The following is a 14,754-nucleotide window of genomic DNA, read 5'->3' on the forward strand; positions in this document are numbered from 1 at the left end:
ACAGGTTGCAGAGGTACCTTACAAGAATATTTCTGAATCCTCCCTCCCATGCCTTAGAGCACTGCTGTGATTCATTTTACTTATCCACTTGCCATAATCATCTGTTACGATTACTATGTTGAATTATAGAAAAAATAATAGAAAAAAAGAAAAAATTATATACTTCATTTTCATTTATTCCTTCTCTGTTGCACTGGCCCTTCATGTAGATCTGAGTTTCTGTCCTATATCCTATTTCCTTTCCTCTGAAGGACTTCCTTAACAGTTCTTGCAAGGCAAATGTGTTGTTGATAAATTTCCTCAGCTTTTAGTTTTCTAAGAAAGTACTTATTTCTCTTTCAGTTTTGAAGGAAAAGTTTGGTGAATACAGTATTTTAAGTTGGTGTTTTTTATTCACTCAACATGTTAAATATCTTACTCCAATCTCTTTTTTCCTTGTATGGTTTCTGGTTTATGCCACTGTAATTCTTATCACTGTTTATTTAGTGGTAATGTGTTTTGTTTTCCTCTGACTTCTTTCAAAATGTTCTCATCTTTGATTTTATGTCACTTGATATGTCTTTTGTGTCTGTGTGTGTGCGCGCACGCACATCCTGCTTATTGTTCTCTAAGTTTCCTGGATCTATAGTGGTTTTTCTGTCATTAATGTCAAAAATTTCAAAAACAAAACAAAACAAAAAACACCTCACGAAAAGTGAATTGGGGGAAACCGGAGGGGGAGACAAACCATAAGAGACTTTGTACTTAGAGAAACAAACTGAGGGTTTTGGAAGGGAGGGGAGTGGGGGGTTAGGTGAGGCTGGTGGTGGGTATTATGGAGGGCACGTACTGTATGGGGCACTGGGTGTGGTACGTAAACAATGAATTTTGGAACACTGAAAAAAAATTAAATTAAATTAAAACAAACAAACAAACCTCAGCCATTACTCCAAATATTTCTTCCACTCTTTTATCTCTTCTTTAAGTATTCCAATTAGGCATATGTTCTACAACTTGTAATTGTCCCATAGTTCTTTGATATTCTGTTCTTATTTGTGTTTCAATTTGGGAAATTTTACTGATTTATCTCCAAGCACACGGATTCTTTCCTTGGCTATGCCCACTTTGATGAGCTCACGAAGGGTATTCTTCATTTCTCTCATTGTTTTTGATTTCTAACATTCCCTTTCGATTTTTACTTAGAGTTTCTATCTCTCCATTTACATTACTTTTCTTTCATGCTATCTTCTGCTCCCACTGGATCACTTCATATATTACTCAATGAATCATAATTATTCTAAATTCCCTGTCTGATATTTCTAACATCTGTGCCATATGAGTCAAGTTCTGAAGCTTGCTTTGTTTCTTCAGACCATTCTTTTTCTTGCCTTTTAGAATACCTTGCAATTCCTTGCTGAAAACAGGTCACGATATACTGAGAAACAGGAATTGAAATAAACAGGCCTGTAGTGTGAGGATTTATGTTGATCTAACAAGGATTTGGACTGTGCTGAAAGTTTACTATAGCTGTAGGTGACATAGCTTTGGTTTCTACTATAGCTTTGGTTTCTTCTAGTGTCTTCTAAGATACTCTCTTCTCTTTTTTTGGGTGGGGGGGTGGCTCTTTAAATGCAATTTCTTTCTTTTTTTTAAATTGTGTTTTATTATGTTATGTTAGTCACCATACAGTACATCATTAGTTTCTGATGTAGTGTTACAAGATTCATTGTTTATGTATAACACCCAGTGCTCCATGAAATACATGCCCTCCTTAATACCTATTTCTTAAATTGAGTCTGTGTCTTTCAGCTTTCTCATTTGTAATCCACTGTTAATATACCAATGCCCTGTTGATGTGATGGTAAGGTATGGGAAGGGGAAGTGTTCTATAATCTTCTGATTATACCTCAGGCTTTTAGTCCTTCTAGGGTCTTTTTAGAATATATGTCCCTGGGCTGTGACCTTCATAAATGTTTCTTAGTCTCTTTTTTCTTATTTTAGGTGAGACAAGAAAGCTAGAGGGGCTAAAGTTGGCTTATTGTTTTGCCTCTGGGTCAAATGAGGGTCTGATAAAGTATTTTCACTTAAGGTAATAACGACAGCTCTTTGTCATGGAGTCCACTCTGGGAGTATTTCAAGTGGTTACTTTTCCCATGGGCATAATTCAAAATAATTAATTTTCCCTCTTCCTACCCCCAAAAAAATTTTTTCCCAGATCTATACCTAGAAAACCTGGTAGATTTCTAGAACTAAAACTCCCAAATTTGGGGGACCCCCTAAACCTGGGATGATAGTAGTTTCTCACTCTGGACATTGTCCACAATAAGCCTCCAGGAATTCATCAAAATTACCATTTAAGTGTTTTTATCATTGGATCCAGTGGCTTCTGCTCCATGTAAGCTGCTCCTGGCCAAGATTCTCTGTATTCACCTGTCTCTCCAGATTTGGGGGTGGCAGTTGCTCTGTAACCTCAGTTCTCTAATGGGTCTTTTTTCAGCATTTTTGTCTTGTTGTAAAAATTAAAGTGATGATTTCTCAGCTCTCTGCTTGTCAGAACTAGAACCCAAAAAGTATATCTTATATATATTTTAATCTGTACATTCTCCCTCAGTTTTTCTTCCTTCATAAATTTGTTGAAGAAAGTAGACTTCCACCTTCTAAGCTTTGCTGATTGTCTCCCTCTGGGGTTTTTTCATACATTTTTCTGACTCTTATATTTTCTGAGAACCTAAAGTCTTGATCAGATTCAGCCTGGACTTATGGAGAGACTATTTTAGAGGAGTGTTGTGTAGTTCCATTAGGAGACACATAATACCTAGTAGTTTTTAAATTTTGTGACATTAGGACTGGGCAGTGGGTTTGCAGTTATCAGCCTGCTCCATCATTACAAAGCTCCCCATAAGCAATTGACCAAATAGTTTTAATAGCCACTGATGATCATGGCCCAAATCCATTATTTCTTTAGGAGTTTAATGGTGATATTCTAATTCTGCCACTGCTTCCATATTCACTGAAATTCTTTCAGAAAGTCCTTCCTTAATTAATTATTTGGCACCTTTAAGTACTATTTGTACAAGAAATGTGATATAAATGCTTGTTTCACTTCATTTACCAGTTTTCAGAATAAAGTGTTGATTCCATAGCATATTCAAAGGTGACTAATTAGAGTTTTTGTGTACAAATACGATTAAGAAATAATGGATTTTAAGAAACTTGATGTGTCTCAATCCATTATCATTATTATTCTTTTCATTGCAAATACCATCCCATCTTTGGCAACTGCAACCCTCTATTAGACATGAACCCACCTGTTACAACAACCCACTTGTCTTTCAATATGACAAGATATTCCAGACATATTTTATGCATTTCCTGGCCCAAAATTGGGCCATTTCTTCAAGGATCTCTACACTCTGTAAGCTCTACATTCTCACAACAAACCATAGTTTGAAATATCAGTGATGATGGACTGAAATTTGCTAATATTTGATACCATTCTGCTGGCTGTCTGTCCTTAACTATATATATAGGATGTTTATCAAGATAATAAATGTCATTACTGAAGATATTTCTGTAAAACAAAGGTTATGCCTCACTCAGTAACCTACTTGCTTCAAGTAACATTTCATATAACACAATTTCAGTGCACCAAAATAATATTTATCTATCTCTGAAAACTAACTTGGCATCTTCCCTTTCTGGCTGCCATTTATTTAAGTAACACTATTTATACTTCTGCAACAGTATTTCAGCTTTCATCTTCCATAACTGCACCCCTCTTTCCCCAATCCATTCAGATCTTATTCCCGTTTCAGTTCCACCCAAATACCTAACACTCACCCTACACACAATGGTCAATGAATGTGTGGAATTCTCAAATATGACTATTTAGTACTTTTTCATCCCACTCATATTCTATTATTGTCCCATTAAGGATGATGCACAGCCCACTCTTAGTATGTACACAGGAATAACCTGTGCTCCCCATGACCCAACGATTCTACTGGACCTCTTGAGCAGCACTTTTCAAACTTTACTCTAGGGGCGCCTGGGTGACTCAGTGGGTTAAAGCCTCTGCCTTCCGATTGGGTAGGGATCCCAGGGTCCTGGGATCAAGTCCCGCATCGGGCTCTCTTCTCAGCAGGGAGCCTGCTCCCCCCCCCCCTCTCTCTGCCTACCTCTCTGCCTACTTGTGATCTTTGTCAAATAAATAAATAAAATCTTTAAAAAAACAAAACAAAACACAACGCAACAACTTTATCCCCCGCATCTTGTTCAGATGCAATTCTGGTTCAGTAGGTCTGAGGTAGGGCCAAGATTCTGCATTTCAAACAAGCTCTAGGTGTGCAGATGCTACTGGTCCTAGACCATGCTCTGAGAAGCAAGGTACTACTATGCTGGGGTCACATGCTCCTACATAGAGAAATTCCAAACACACACCTTTCTCCTTAATGTTACTCTTTTTTCATCTCTACTCTTACCACTGGTGATCTTCCCCCTTACTTTGTCTAAAACAGACTGACAACATCAGGTGTGAACTTGGATAACTGACACACTACTGCTTTTTGAACGATGAGAAATCTGTTGCATCACGTGGTAGTTTAAAAACACACTAACAAATTATTTGGCATTTCCTCTCTTCACAAAGGTAAGTCTAACTTCCCCCTACTCAAGCATGGATCAGCTTTAGATGCTTGCTTCTAAAGAACTGCAGAGAAAGTGATGCTGAGTGACTTCCAATGCTAGGTCACAAAGGAAATAAATACAGCTCCTACTTGCCTTTTTTTGGACCATGTACCTTTGGAAGTATCCTGAAGCTGCCATGCTAGAGAGACCACATAAATATGAAGACACCTGAGGAGCCTTAGCTATTCCATCCTAACTGTTTGAGTCTTCCAGCTCAGGTACCAGACATGTGAACGAGCAAGTCTTCAGATTATGCAAACCCCAGGCCACTGACTAAAACTGCATGAGAGACCAAGAGCCAGAAACTCCACGCTGAACTACAAGAAACCCACAGAACTATAAGAGATAATCATAAATGATCATTAATGTTATAAGTCACTGATGTGAGGTAGCTTGTTATATGTAACTGGAAGCATATCACTTTTGCCTTTTCTTCAACTGCCAAAAACTTCAGAGCTAAATATGATACTCAATTGCTTGAACTATATTAAACCTCATGATATCATACTTGTTTCTTCCTCCTTTCTGAGTCCTCAGTTTTTTTTCACGTTTGTTAACTTTATTATTCCCATGTCCTTTTTTTATAAGCTGCCTCAAAATCAAATTGTTTTAGAAAACAGAGGAGGCTATTAATAAACAATAATTTTCTGTTTCTCACCCATTTCCCTGTATGTTCTTGTGTCTCAATTCATTTTCTTTCATTCCTTTATGTTGTCTTAGAGAAAATAAATGTCCCATTTCTTTTCCTTTCTCCAGTATCTTTAATCTCTTGCCACCTGTCTTCTTGCTGATTTTAAGTGGATACAAGTCTTCAATCTTGAGAAAACCTTTTGTCTTTCACTCCTACCATGTTAATTACTTTTTTCATAATCAATCTTCTGAAGAATGTTTTACTTATATTTTATTGCCATTTAAACTGAATTTTCACTTGTATATCAGCATGTGAAATTTAGTAACTTCTACAAAGTAAACATGTGAGTAAGGTTGGGGCTTTAATTTCATGTAGAAAAAAGTCAATAAAGTGCTACTATTGTTGCACTTAAAAAAAAGTTCCTTGGTCAACACTCAAATTACTTCTGTCATTACTGCATTTATATATAGTGGACACTTTTGGCCTACCTATTCTTTAGCGATTTGTGAAAACACATTTTTTAAAAGACATTGTTAATTACATCTCCAACATTCATTCAGATAGAATTAATTCTATATATCTTCCACCTTTTGATCTAGTAGATTATCTTTGCAAAACAAAAGCCTGGTAATGACAGGAAAAGTACCATTTTTCATTAATATTTAATTGCATTGTATGTACAATAATGTAATTCTCCCTCTTTGACACTGTTTTTGTGCACTCTTTACTAACGTCTCCTCATTCTTTACTGTGACATTTGTCCCCAGCACTGATGTGCACTAATTAGGAGTTCTGGTTGGGAACAGAGACTTGTTACTGAGAGTAGAAGATAGGATCTGAGCCAAACTTACTCCAGGATCAGAAATGTTTTACAACATCAATGGGAGTGGTGAAGATGATTTCCACAAGAATGTCAACAAGAATATACCATATCTAATAAGTGTATCCTTTGAACCTCTGACTTTCAGAAGCTAATGATTTTTTGAAAATTCTATTTTTATAATTATCAATTCTCTTTTTAAAACCATTCAGTGGTTACTTATTTCCCTCAAAATAGAACCCAAACTCCTTGGCTTGGTTTATCTGTCCCATCCAGTCTCATCTTTGCCTCTTTATCCCTTTCATTCCATTTCTCAACTGACAGACAAGCTTATCTATGTTTCTGCCAAAGTAAGCTATTTGCTTTTCTACAGTTGCAACACATTGTTTAACCCTTTCCAGATGCTATTCTTTGTCTAGATTTCCATCTTCTATTCTTCCTACTCCAACCCTCTTCTTCCTACCACTTGTCTGATTATCATCTGCTACCACTCATTTCTCAACTGGGACATCAACCCTCCAGAAGGCTTATCTGACTGCCAACATCGGGCTTCAAGTGCCCTTTCTCAACATTCATACAGCATCCCATGACGTCACCATAACCACTATCTTAGACTCATCTTCTCACATGTCTGAGGGAGAAATTATGCTTTTCTTTTCTTCTCACAGTGTATCTCCTGCACCCATAGAAACTAACATAACATCTGGGACATGCTACTCTTGTAATGAATGCCACGTGCTGAATGAAAACTGAATGTTCATTCCTTTCAATGTTTAAAAACAACACATTATATATACATTTGAAGATAGGTTTGATTTCCTAAACTGGTCAAAATTTACCTGGACTAAGTAGAGAAAAAAGCAAATAATCAAGTTTTAATAAAAGCACTTTTGAGGGCATAAACAATGTAACTTACCTTCCCTCTCCAAAAATATATTTTAAAAAAAGTCACTACAACAGAATGAGATTGGTTTTCTTATGTAGTTTTTGAAATGTCACTGAAAAATCATCCCAAAGGATTTAGAGTGGGAGGAATACATCTAAAGAGAATGAGATTACACCTTAAAGAAATTCTTTTGGGGGCATCTAGGTGGCTCAGTGGGTTAAGCCTCTGACTTCGGCTCGGGTCATGATCTCGGGGTCCTGGGATCGAGGCCCGCCTAGGGCTCTTTGCTCGGCCGGAGGGCCTGCTCCCCACCCTCTCTACCTGCCTCTCTGCCTACTTGTGATCTGTCAAATAAATAAATAAAAATCTTAAAAAAAAAAATAAAGAAACTCTTTGAATGGAACAATTTTCCTTTGGCTGTATAGAAAGCAGTTATGTACAAAAGTTGGTCTAGTGGGAAAAATCCCAGAATGAAGTTCTAAGCTATCTGTAGCTGTGCACTAGCTGGGTATATGACCTTGGGGCAACTATTCCACCATGTATTTCCTTCCCCTTGGCAAAGAAATGAACTAACAGTGTTGCTTATATTCTGGGTAAGCAATGTGCTGCGGGCATTCTGGGCCCCTGGCACTAAATGCCAGAAGCAACCCCAGGCATGCTCCCAGCAGAGAACTACTGCTGCCTTATGATCTTTCCAGGTCCTTTGCTGTGTTATCATCATACAAAAGAAGCAGAGGCTTCTTAACTTCTCTAGTCTTTTATAGCCACTACTTTTATTTGTTTCCAGGAAAGGTTTTAGGAGGTTAAGCCAACTGGATTCCTTTTCTGAACATGAATCTTTCTCATTATTTGGCTCTGAGGATATCTGAAATTTTATCAATGCATTCTTAACCTGGTTTAAAAAAATGACATTTTAGGACGCTTGCACATACACTAGGTCCCTGAGACACACAAATTGTCTTAAGTGAGGTTTAGCTGTTATCTGGAAATGAGTGGAGAAGAAAGGACTAATCAATAATGAATATAGGCTAAATTGGGAAGATCTTGATAAGGTTTTGGGAATTAAAATATTTCCCTCTAAGGAAGAGAGATAAAGGTAGTAAGCACAGTGATCAATTAGTGTACAAGCTAAAAGTACCTTAATCCACTGCTAAGGGAGACAAAAAACTTCAATACCTCTGGCCTTTCCTATGACACACAACGGAGAATTAATAATAAAAAGAGAGGGAGGGAGAGCAACTACTGGGGAGAAAAAAAAAAAGAAGCACTAGAATCAAGAAGTTGATGGAGGAGAAATTCTTACTAGGTGTTCACAATGCCTGTCTGAAAAAATGCATCAAAGTCTACAACATAGCACTAAAGTCTTATGGATTGCTCATTGCTTTTTCCCCCCAAGAACCTAAAGTATAATAGATGTTCACTGCATATTTACTGAATGAACAATAAGAGCCTAAACATTTCCTGATTGTTTTATTTGAATGCACAACGACATGAGATAGCCCATTAGCACCACTGACTCATCAGCACAGGTTAATTTGATAAACTTGGTCACAATGCCCTTTCCAATGAAATGAGGTTTAGGCGAGGGAAAATGAGGAGTAAGTATGCTCTCAGGGAGTTAACAAGTTGATGTGAACAAATAAACTGGCCGAAAGCTCCCAAAGGGTTAGGCTCCCCAACTTTACCCACTTGATAAGTCTATCAGCAGCCAGACCTGTTAGTAAACCATTTTGGGCAGCATCACTTTGCAGTAACGAAGGAGATTTGAGATGCTCATTAATGTTATCTTGGGAATTCTAAATCAACAGGAGCAATGCATTTTAACAGAAGAAAAAGCCTATAAATCAATGGACTAAGCATAAACTTTAGAGTTAGGCAGATGAGGTATTAAATCCCGCAGGAGAAGTATACATCACCATGTTTCCTTCCCCCATTTTAAATTCATCCTTCCTCCCCCCACTTCAGGAATAGACGCATTCCATTGGAAGGAGCGAATCAGATAGATTAGGTAAAACACTTCAGGATACAGAACACTTAGTTTATCTTTGTACTTAGTTTTCACTTTGATGAAAAATAAATAATATTTACAATCATCTCAAAAAAGTAGAACTCCACTCATGTCTTATATATCTTCCCATACCTGGAATCAAGTATGTATTTGTAAGTACCGTCATGACTTATTATCACATCTTTAACATAGTTACTCTCCCTTTGGGATACTAATTAGTGATGTAGAGAGCCATACTATAACCCCGGGAACATGTGATCATTCCACCTCATCATCAACTGAAGTTACACCACTACTGCAAAATTACAGTTGTATGGTCTTGAGCAAGTTATTTATTTATTTACTTATTTTTAAAGATTTTAGTTATTTATTTGACAGAGAGAGATCACAAGTAGGCAGAGAGGCAGGCAGAGTGAGAGAGAGGGAAGCAGGCTCCCTGCTGAGCAGAGAGCCTGATGCGGGACTCGATCCTAGGACCCTGAGATCATGACCTGAGCCGAAGGCAGTGGCTTAACCCACTGAGCCACCCACGCACCCGAGCAAGTTATTTAATTTCTGCAAGTCTCCTTATTTTAAAAGTCGGGGGTGGGGTGGGAGGTTACAGTAGTAACATATAGAGCTTAGTAGGTGTTAAGTCCTACTCTGAAAACTTTCTAATGTATTACTTAATCTTCATAACCTTCCTGGGAGATAATCACTATTATCCTCATTCTATAGAAGAGGAAACCTGGGGTCTAGAGGGATTAAATCCATTGTCCAAAGCTACATGGCTTTTAAGTGGGGTAGCTTGGATTCAACTCCAGACTGTCTTGTTGCGGGGTCGAAGTTCTTAGTCACTGCGTTACAGCTGGTTTTTTGTTTTTTGGGTTTTTGGGATTTTTTGGTTTTGTTTTGTTTAGTTTTGTTTGGGGTTTTTTTTTGCTTACTTCCAATATTCCATACAGCAATCTTTATAACCAGATCTGTTAATGTGCTTTAAAATCTTACAATGGCTCCATCCTGCTGTTGGGAAAATAACCAAATTTGTATTAGCAACTAAAAGCTCTGAATGATACCTGCATGCTTCTCCAGCCTCACTTACACTGCACAGTCTACTTGTTAACACTCCCTCAGATGCTTTCTCTGACTTTTTTCACATATATGATATATGGAATATATCACATATCATAATATGTATCATATACATGAAGTCATATATATGACATATGGTATCTATCTCATATGTGTGAAAAATTTTAAATTATGTTTTATATTATATATTATATAATCTTTCAGTAATAATCAAATCATACCAAACCCTTCATTTATGTGGCCTGCTTTTTTTTTAACTCAGAAATGTATCATGAGGAATGCCTGAGTGGCTTAGTCAGTTGAGGGGCCGACTCTTGGCTTCAGCTCAGGTTATGATCTAAGGGTCCTAGGACAGAGCCCTGAATCAGGCTCCGTGCTCAGCAGGGATTCTGTTTAAGGATTCTCTCCCTGTCTCCCTTTGCTCCTCCCCTCACTCATGCTTTTTCTCTTTCTCCAAAAGAAATAATTAAGTCTTCAAGGGGGAAAAAAAATGTATCATGAACAGCTTTTCAAGCCAATAATATAATTTTGCAATATCATTTTTGCTACACCACAATTTACTTCATCTCAAGTCAGAGAGTCATAAACAAATTTTTATTATGATAAAAAATGCTGCATTGAGATGTTTATGGTTAAAGCTTTGTACAATTCTTAGTCTCTTAGGAAATTTAAAAAAATTAAGTTGGTGGTTCAAAGATCATATGCATTTTTGAAGCATATTGTGCCTATTGCTAACTGCTTTCCAAAAACACACATCAATATCTGCTAACACTACAAATATAAGAGCACATGTCTTCCTAGTATAATATATTTTATTTTGGTCAGGTTGATTGGCAAAACAAACACCCAGCTAGAATACTATCCCAACTTGCATATCTTTAAATATTAATGGAATTGAGGAAGTTTTCATGTACCTACTGGATATCTGTACTCTGGGTAAAATGCCCATTTATTCACTTTGCCCATTTTTAAAATTGGAGTATTTGTTTTACTTGTTTATAGCCCCTCATTTGTTTACCATCAGATATATGTTAAGCAACTATACAATTTTCTGAACACTATGCTATATGTGGGAATATAATTCAGTTTATGATCAACCAACTTTTATAATCTCCTTAAGGTCAATCCAGCTTTGGTCTCTAATCCAGGCTCAAGGCCAATATTACACATTTTAGATTTTTTTCATTCAGTAGCATTTTTAGCTACTGCTATGGACTACACGTTTGTTTCCTTTACAAATTCATATGTTGATACCTAATGCCCAAATCAATGGTCTCTGGGATGTGATTAGGTCATAAGGGTGCAGCTCATGAACAGAATTTGTACTCATAAAGGAGACCCTGTAGAAATTCCTAACACTTTCTACCATGTGAGGTTACAGCTAAAAGGCAAGCCTTATGCACTAGGAAGTGAGCCCTCACATGGCACTGAATGTGCCAACACCATGATCTTGGATCTTCCAACCTCCTGAACTGTGAGAAATAAATGTCTGTTGTTTATAAGCCACATAGTCATGGGTAGTTCTTATAGGAGCCCACGTAGACTAAGAGAGATACCAACAACATTTCTGTTATTGATTGCTGCCTTAAATATCAATCATTTTATTATAGTCCTGAATTTAGGGTTGACTGGGCTCAGAAGGATAATTCTACTGCTTTTGCTTGTGATCCCTCACAAGGATGCCATCAGATGTTGTCTCCGGTTGGAGTCATTTAGAGAGTGGAATTGGCCCTCTCTTCCTCTCACTATAGCATCAGATCTCAGAGCCTCTCCTTTCCACATGGCTTCTCCAGGTGGTCTCTTCATGTAGCTCTCCAGAAAAGTAATTATACTGCTTCCACAGAAGCTCAGTATTCTCCAAAGCACAGTAAGTGGAAGTTTCTTAAGGCTTGGTGGGCTTCTTCTTAAGGTTTAGGTCAAAACTGACACAGCAGCACTTCTGCCACCTTCTATTAGTTAAAAAATCAGAGTTGGGCCATATTCAAGAGGGTGGGAAATATATATACTCTGGCTCAAAGGAGGAGTGACAGAGTGTGCTGCCATATTTAGTCATTGTAGATCATAATGGTTTTAACATGACTTGAAAGTACTTTTCCAAGTTTGCATTTGCCTTTTAAGTTTGCTTATAAAAAGTTGATGCATAGTTGATTTTAAATTTTATACACAGTAAAATTTAGCAGTATTTTTCATCAGTATGATTTCAGCTTCTGGTCCATTTACAGAATGCTTTTCTCAAATGAAAAACAAATAAAAATATTATCTTGGTTTGTGTAGGGCATGGAAGTAAATGGGGGATGGAATACAAATGAACTTTCATTGTTTGGACAGTATTTTTGTATTCTTTAAAGATACTAAATGAGTATGATTTTTATGTCTCCATCCTAAGAAGAGAACAAAAAGAATAAGGTATATAAAGAGAAGGAGGAGAAAATGAAAAAGTAGAAGAGGTGGAAGAGGAAGAAATCTGACAAAGAAAAGCCACACTGAAGTTTTTAAATATTTACTACTATCTAACTCAGAAAATTCTGCAGCTACATTGTTCTAACTTCTAAATTTTTAGTTCACTGATAATTTACTTTGTAAGATGTGAGTTAGGATCCATCTTTAATATTTCTACAAGTGGCTAACTAGTAATATACGTTTATTTATTCATTTTATTATTCAATAGATTTTATTAAGTACCTACTATGTGCTAAGTACTCTGGTTGTTGTAACTGAATGTGTTGTTAGTGAAAGAAACTGATTGAGTCACTACCATTATAGATCTTATAATAACCCAATGAGGAGAAACAAGTAAATAAAGAAATGGATGTATAATTACAGTTTAGGCATATGCCATTAAGGAAAAAAAACGGGGACAACCATATGTTAACTAACTAGAATTTAAATAAGAAGAAGAAGAAAAAAAAAACCTAGCCATGGAATAAATAGTTGATTAGAGGAAAAGAAGAACAGATAGGTGACCTGGAGGAAAAAGTAATGGAAAGCCATCAAGATGAACAGAAGGAAGAAAAAAAATAAAAAAGAAATGAAAATAGACCTAGAGACACCATCAAGTGTAGTAATATTTGCATTATAGTGTTCCCAGAAGGAGAAGAGAGAGAAAAGGTGGAAGAAAATTTATGTGAAGAAATAATAATTGAAAACTGCCTGAATCTGGGGAAGGAAACAGAAATCTAGATCCAGGAAGCACAGACAGCCCCCAAACAAAATCAACTGAAGGAGGTCCACACCAAGCCATACAGTTATTAAAATGGCAGAAAGTAGTGATAAAGAGAGAATTTTAAAAGCAACAGGGGTGCCTGGGTGCTTAGTTGGTTAAGTGTCTGCTTTCAGCGCTGGTCTTGATCCCCTAGTCCTGGGATTGAGTTCAGAGTCAGACTCTCTGCTCAGCAGAGTCTGCTTTTCCCACTCCCTCTGTCTCTCTCCTGCCTCTGCTCTCTTTCCCTCTCCCTCATGCACTCAAATAAATAAATAAAATCTTTTAAAAAATCAACAAAAGGAAACACTATACGCTAACTATGCTCGAATTAGAACTTTTAAAATATACAGTTTTTAACATTGGTTTATTTAAACAAACTTTTTCATTCTCTCTTTGTTTCTTTTTTAAATATAGTATCTTAAAGGGCATCTGAGCAGCTCAGTTGATTGAGCGGCTGGCTCTTGACTTTGGCTCGGATCATAATCTCAGGGTCCTGGGATAGAGCCTTGGGTTGGGGTCCACACTCAGTAGGGAAGGAGTCTACCTAAGGATTCTATCTCCCTCTCCCTCTGCCCCTCCCTCCACTTGTGTTCTCTATCTCTCTCTCTCAAATAAATAAATCTTTAAAAATAAGTTAATTAAATAAATAAATACAGTATCTCAGTCTTCCTTAATGGATTCAGTTCCTCCTCCCCCTGAGAATATTTTATTTGAAATTTTATTCTATCCCCTGAATTGTCTGTTTCTTCCTTTTCCCTTTTCCACTTAGTATGTTTTAATCTCTTTCATGTTCAAGGCTTTCTATAGAACTCTGATGATCTTTTGTTTTCCATTAAGAAGTGAAAGATACTAAAATCTAACTGGACACTGTGCATAAGGTTCAGATTTGTCAAGTCCTGACATTCATAGTCAGATGGGTACTCACTGATTTACTTGAGAAACTTGCACGTGTCATTTTCTTACAGTCTTTTTACAGAATCATTCAATTTTATTTCGAGACAATGTCTCTAGTGTTCTGCATGAAGTTATATACCTAGCTGTCACCATTCTTACCCTTGATGGCATTAAAGCACTGGGATCCCATTCAATAAGCAAATTTTGTCCTAAGCCCCCTATTTTTCAGGACTCGTCTGTTAGTTGGGCAGAGTCTGGAGTCGGTCTTTTTCTTTTGTTTGGATGGGGTTGGGTTGTTCAGACAGGTAAACAAACTTAATGAGAAATTTATCATGGATAGAAACAGAACCCCGGGGAAAACATTAAAAGTGGGTGAGGAGAATAACCTCTTCTTGAGGGCTCAGATGAGGGTGCAAAGAGGAATAATCACTAAATCTGGGTTTCGAGGTAAGAAGAGGCAAACTGATCGAAATGTGTGGAGGCAGGGATGGACAGAAAAGTATTTACAAGAAGTGTCTGTACAATATCAAGGAAATTTGGAAGAACATGATCCATTTGTATAGAGGTTCAACACCAT

The 14,754-nt window shown here is 37.0% G+C and overlaps 1 long non-coding RNA gene across 1 annotated transcript in view; it reads right to left on the reverse strand.

Annotated features, from left to right (window-relative positions):
- LOC122893796 overlaps positions 1-14,754 on the reverse strand; it is a 60,358-nt gene that overhangs the window by 40,811 nt on the left and 4,793 nt on the right. The window lies entirely within an intron of this gene.

Source organism: Neovison vison, chromosome 13 (genome assembly GCF_020171115.1).
Source record: "Neovison vison isolate M4711 chromosome 13, ASM_NN_V1, whole genome shotgun sequence".
Lineage (NCBI taxonomy): Eukaryota > Metazoa > Chordata > Mammalia > Carnivora > Mustelidae > Neogale > Neogale vison.